Source organism: Camelus bactrianus, chromosome 12 (genome assembly GCF_048773025.1).
Source record: "Camelus bactrianus isolate YW-2024 breed Bactrian camel chromosome 12, ASM4877302v1, whole genome shotgun sequence".
Taxonomy (NCBI): domain Eukaryota; kingdom Metazoa; phylum Chordata; class Mammalia; order Artiodactyla; family Camelidae; genus Camelus; species Camelus bactrianus.
The window spans coordinates 46047750-46054486 of NC_133550.1; positions in this window are offsets into that span (position 1 = coordinate 46047750).

Below are 6737 nucleotides of genomic sequence, written 5' to 3' on the forward strand. Positions count from 1 at the left end.
TTTTAACATGCACTTTGTGTAGGCCTCAGTCACCATGGAAACTTGGCTGAAACTGGCTCAGTCAGTCTCTGTCTCCACCTTATTGTACTTAATCCCACCATTAGCTGGGACCATGGGTGGTCACTACTTTATGCTTTACCCCACTATCTTAAAATCATAATTAAAACCCATGCTTAGTATTAATCATTCTTTGCAGATACAAGTTAAATGAGGCTTGAAGAGTGTATGCTTTCTCCGTGCTAAGTGAGTAATGAGTTTTTCTGTATATGCCAGGGGAATTTTTCTAGATGGCTAGAACAAGAATACACAAGTCAGTGAGAGGAAAAAAAAAGAAAGAAAGAAAGAAAAAGATTGGTTATAGCTTTCTTAGGCAATCAGTGTTCAGTTGTCAAATATATGAATCACTCTGGCAGCTGCTTGCCCCTCATTTTGCCTGTATTTGGAGGGGGTTAACAGTTAACTAACTTCTCTAAAACTATTACCTAGGCACCAATTATCCAAACTGGAATCCTCATACTCAGACTCCTCACTCTACCTAATCCTCATATTCAATGTCTCCAAGTCCCATTGTTTTTTGTCATCCATGTAGTTCTGAAAAATCCCATCTTTCTTTTATTATGGTCTTACTGCAGTTAGGGTCAGAGACCCTAACATGAATTTAAGAGTTCATGTAGTCCAAATCTCTCATGTTACAGAGTCCCAGACAGCTGAAGTTTTAAAGATAGTTAATGGTGGAAATATAACTGAGATTCAGGCCTTTGAATTCCCAGTCGAGTTCTTTTTTCTCTCTTTCCACATGTTGCCCACAGGAAATGGACTCCTCACAATCTCTGTGTTAATATAACACTTACTGTTCCAACACTAATATTTTAAGAATATTTACCTTACAGTCATTTCCTTCTTTGGAAACAAAAAACAGAAACAATACAGAGAACTAATAGAGAAGTATCATACAGCCCTGAAAGAGTTAGCACCTGGGATCAAATCCTTCTGTAACTCATACCATATATCCACAGAAGCAGCAAATGGACAGGTGCAGTGTCTTGTTTACCTTTTCATCCTTAGTCACTAGAAAAAGCCTAGAACTGACAAGTACCTTATGAATATTGGCTGAATTCAAATTATGTTAGTCATCTGCCAACTAGTTGCACAATTAGAAGGCATGTGCCTTCTCACGTATCTCAAGAAATAGCTTACATTTTTCTGTGTATCTACTATGGGAAAATCAGCAGCAGTTTTCAAGGAGCAGAAGAGGGATTTTTTCCTGAATGTCATAAATATTGGGCAATCTTTAAAAAAGCATAATTCCATGTCCATTGACAGATGACTGGATAAAGAAGATATGATATATATAATGGAATATTACTCAGCCATTAAAAAGAACGTAATAATGCCATTTGCAGTAACATGGATGGACCTAGAGATTATCATACTAAGTGAAGTAAGCCAGACAAAGACAAATATCATATGATATCACTTAGATGTGGAATCTAAAAAAAATGATACGAATTCTATTTACAAACCAAAAACAGACTCACAGACATAGAAAACAAGCTATGGTTACCAAAGGGGAAATGGCAGGGGAGGAATAAATTAGAAGTTTGGGATTAACAGATACACATTACCAAATATAAAACAGTTAACAACAAAGACCTACTATATAGCACAGGGAACTATATTCAATTTCTTGTAATAACATAATGGAAAAGAATCTGAAGAGAAAAGAACACATATGTATGTATATGTATAACTGAATTGCATTGTGGTATACCTGAAACTAACATTGTAAACCACTATGCTTCAATAAAAAAAATAAAATTAAAAAATAAAAATTAAAAAAATAATTCTTTGAAAATAATTGACTTGCATTGGTGAAAGAAAATAAAACTATTAAAACATAACAATAAAAAAATAAAAATAAAAATAAAAAAGCATTCTTCCATATTTAGTATTGGTTTTAAAACGTTTCATTGTTGCTTGTTGCCCTATCGCAGCAAATACATTCTACAGAACACCTGACAAAAATGGCTCTCGTGGAAATCTAACTTCCTGAGTTAAGAGTTCACACTAGCACAATCTTTGCTAGTGAATGCATTTATTTACTCCAAACTTGGGAAGGAAGAGACTTCTCCGCTGGAGCCATATGAAGTAAATCCTCTCATTCGTTCATTTACTCAAGAAACGTTTGTTGCTAGAGGCTCTCAGTTTTATTATCCTTTCAGCCTTGAGGACTGAATGATACAGGACATTTCAGAAGTGATCTGTTAGCTACTCTCTGGAGCTTCAACCATCATGAGTCCGCCTGCTTGTTTCTCTCACCCTACCCTTTCTGCCACTCCCAAGGGACAGCCTGGGAGAGTTTACTCAAGGTGACACATCTCCAAACCAATTTGTTTATACAGGCTCTCCCAGGAATCCATTATCATAGATAATTGAGTTTACTGTACTCTAAGTATAATAAAAGCCTCTGGAGTTTTAGCCTGAAATGTAATGCGCACAACCCTGAGGGATGGGTGAAGACACCGAACTTGGACAAGCCTGAACTTCAGGTAGCAGATTCGGCAAGAGATGTAGGGAAAGCAGAGTAGATCATATCATGTGTAACGAATGAGATGTAAACATGAAATCACGACTAATAAGAAGAAATTTTAAGAATAAATTAAATGTTTGAAATCTGGAAGAAACATCTAAACAACATTTACAGTATACACAAAGATGATCTCACCTTATATATAGTAGTTCTTTGAAACTTTACAAAAGTCTCAAAATATACCACCATAACTCACAGGGATGAGAGTTAGAAGTGAATTTATCTGCATTGCAGAGATGATGAAACTAAGGAACATCAGAGTATTTGCCTTGTTGACTGAAATAACTGCGCAGCCTAAAAGTTGGGAGTTATGTTGTATTAGCTGGGATGACAGCCTCTCAGATTGCTCTGAGGGCTTGCTCTGAAGATGTAGGGGAGGAGCTAGGATATATAGGAGCTTTACAAAAAAGATCAGGTAGTTGGAACAATAAAAGATTACTTGTTAACTAAAGAAAATCAGGCATCTCTAGTTAAAGAATTTAGTGCTTTTCTATGAATGGGAGGAAGCAAACATTTGAGCTCATTGAATCCATTCCTTTGACAAGCATCTAGCTAAATAGGGCCAGTATCCTGTCCTTTCTTACTCTGAGTCCCCTCAGAGTGCACCATTGTGAGTGGCTGCAGAGGCTGGGCTGCAGGCTTGTCTTCAATGGGGGGGTTGGCGGCAGCCGCTGATGACTTGATGGTTTCAGCATTCTTTGTTTACTATAGGGTTTGCAATATTTTTCGTTCACAGCCTCCTAGTGTTACCATTATCGTTAATGTTGTAGGCAGAGAATAAAACTTGTTTTCTGATTCTCTTATATCAGTGTCTTATCTTAAACTGTATACATGTTTTGCTTTTTAAAAACCAGATTTAAATTTTCTCTTTCTCCCTTCCTTTCTTTCTCTCTCCCTTCCTTCCTTTCTTTCATTCCTTCTTTCCTCTCTCTCTTCCTCTCTTTTTTTTGTATTTTCTTTTTAAATACCAAAGTTAGATAGCATTCTTTTTCATCTACAGATTAGGAGCTCACATGAAATCCTTCAGAATTTTAAATTTTCAAGATTTTGGTTTGTACTTCAATAGAGAATTTTATAACTTATTTAGCAAAATCCATTCAACTAATATTTGACAATCCTAATGATGAACATAATACATGTTAAATACTGTGGTGGAGACAAAAGAAGTATAATTCAAGGTGGGTGCAGTCTCTAAGAGCTTACTGAGGAAGCATGATATACGGCCATAAAAGAGTTGCATGATGATGATGATAACAAAAAGTAACATGACAGAACTAAAAAAAAAAATCTGTATGGAAAGGAATGTCAGTTAGAAAAGGAATCTAACATTTTTGAGGATCTATATTTAGCCAGGGACTTTGCAATCATTATCTCATTTCGATGCTGAGATAAATATTATCATCTCAACCATAAGATTAAAACAAAACAAAACTGAGGCCAAGAGAGGATAAGCAAATTTCCCATGATAATACAGTGAGATTTGAAACTATGTGCATGATATCAAAGATCTTATTTTGGACCCTGAAGGACTTGGAAAGATAGGTAGAGAGAAAAAGCATTAAGTAAAGAAGTACAAAGATTAATGAATGAGCAAGAGATCTGAGTAGTCTAGTCTGGCTAAAGGAAATAGACTTGGGAAAAGTGATGAACGTTGCATTTGCTTGTATTTAATTTAAATAGGCAACAAATTGGCAATTATATGATCAAAACTTTTTCAAGACTATTATTCTTAAAGGGTATACTGAATAGGTGCTATTTGAAAGCGTAGGTAGGAGGGAATGAGGCACTAAAGGGTAGCTGCCATTGGGATTACAGGGGGGAAGACAGGAGAGGTGCTCAGCCATATTATCTGTAGGAAAGTGTTTGAAGTTGTGGGTTATGGTTGAGGAAGGAGACAAAAATATATAAAATCATACATTGATTGGGACTTAAAAGAATCAAGAATAGATAGAAGATTAAAGATTCTGATTTGTTGATTTTGAGGTGTTGTTAGAATTGAAAAATCTGTTGCTATAACTAACAGAAAATTCACAGAGCAGTGGCCTTAAGCCTTGGCTGTTAATTACAATAACTTTAAGAAGAGCTCCATTTGGTTACATTGATAAAGCCAAGGTTGAGGAAAGAAGAGATGCATTAAAATACTGACTGTGATGTCTAGTAATTGGGAATTTGCTCAGTTAAGTAAAAAAGTGAAAGAAGCAAAATAGAGGAGGTGATAAAAGAGAAATATTTCAGAGTTTAAGCAGTAGAAATTGATGTCCAAATACCTTGGGGATGAAAGAGTCAGAGGAGTAAAGATCACTGAATTTAAAGAATTTAAAGCCATATGAGGCTATCATGTTAGAAAATTTTGCATAAGGCTTCTAGTCTAGTCTACGTAAACCACTAAGTAGAAGCTATTAAAAAAAAACAGCATGTTAAACATTCAAGGAAAATACGCTCCAATAGTTTACACACATTATTTCTCAGGAATTGTCTTCTAAATGAAGGGAATGGAAGAGTTCCATGGCCAAAAATTTTGGGAAATGTTGTATCCTACTTTCTATTATTAGATATTTGCAATGTGTATTAGCATATTAAAGGATCTGAGACTGTCTGTGCTAGGAACAAACAAAAATACACAATAATAAACAATAATAAGAACAAATAACCTGCTTCACTTACGATAACTAAGCATGTCCAAAATTATTTGGTTACTACACTCCTTTTTTTCTGTTACACCTAAAAAAGATCCACTAAAATACTATTTTATGAAAATTTGAGAAACACTAGCTTGCCTAGTCCAAATTAAATTGTAGTCGTAGCAATTATTTTCTCACATTCATTAAGAAGTAGTTAAATTATTCTGGAATCTTTTACTCTTTCTATTTTTACTTTATTTATTGAATTAAGTAGCTAGCTAATTTCTGTTTTGTCTTTAGATCAGTAGACAAAGCTTCATTTTGATTATGTTTGATTTTACATGAGTTGAAGCACACATTTGTGTACTGGCATTAAAGGAATCTACAAATACTCATATTTCTAAATCAATATGAGAGAATTTTACTAATAGGTTAGTGTTTACCTCAAAATATTCATATATGCAGAGCAATAGAAGATACTACAGTAATAAAAATTTATAAGAAGAATACATTAACAGGTCCATCAACCATATAGTTTTTCTATGCAACTGGCCACACACAATATATGATGCAAGTGCATATATTGATTTATATAAATAAAAGGGAAGAAAAACTAGGAGAACATATATCAAAATAGTAATTTAGGTATTCTATGTAGAAATTGGTGTTTATTTTTTTCCATTTGGCCCAATTATACATTATAAGTTTTTTATAGTGAGCATATACTATACCTGCAATTAAAAAAAAAAATCAGCCTGACCAAATGTTCCACTGATGACAAGAGAAGTTCAGTTCTGGCTTAAAAAGGCTGATTTATGTACTCACAGAAAATTGCAGACAACTGAAACAGGTAAGCCTGCACCAGCTCAGGTCCAAACCTGGGTCAAGAGGTAACCTAGTTGGTGTTATGTATAATATTGTGTTGTCTCAAGTCTGGACATATGCTAAAAATATGATTTTAAATCAGCTTGGAAAAGATAAAATCTTTCAAAGGCAAGAATGTTCAATGGGTTTTAAAAACAATGTGGGAAACAAATACTCCTTTCAAGCAAAAAATAATCCAAATGTAGGTCAACATTTCTTAAAAGGATGATTGGAAACCAGGTATCTTGCTAGCTTGAGCAATATAGAATTACTGCTATTAAACCATTTTTCTCTTAAGAAATTTGTGATTTCATTTGGCTTAAACTAACACTTGGACATGCATGTAATCAGGATATTAATCATTTATAACAGAATGGACCTGCCAAATTGAGGGCTAGTTCATGTGCAGAAAATAACTTAAAAAAATGAAAGTAAGTGATTGGGTTGTTTAGGATTGAAAGCCATCTTGTTGTTTTCCCTTTGTTATCTCTTTATATCTGATAGTAAGGACTACCAAGTTCAAATAATTAGTAATTTCATCTGCATTGTATTGAAGACACATAATTAAGCTCCGGGTTATAGTTACACAAAGATATGTATTACCAAGTGATGAGCGTTGTGAAAATACAGTAGTTTTCTTTCGATTGAAAGGTTTAGACCAG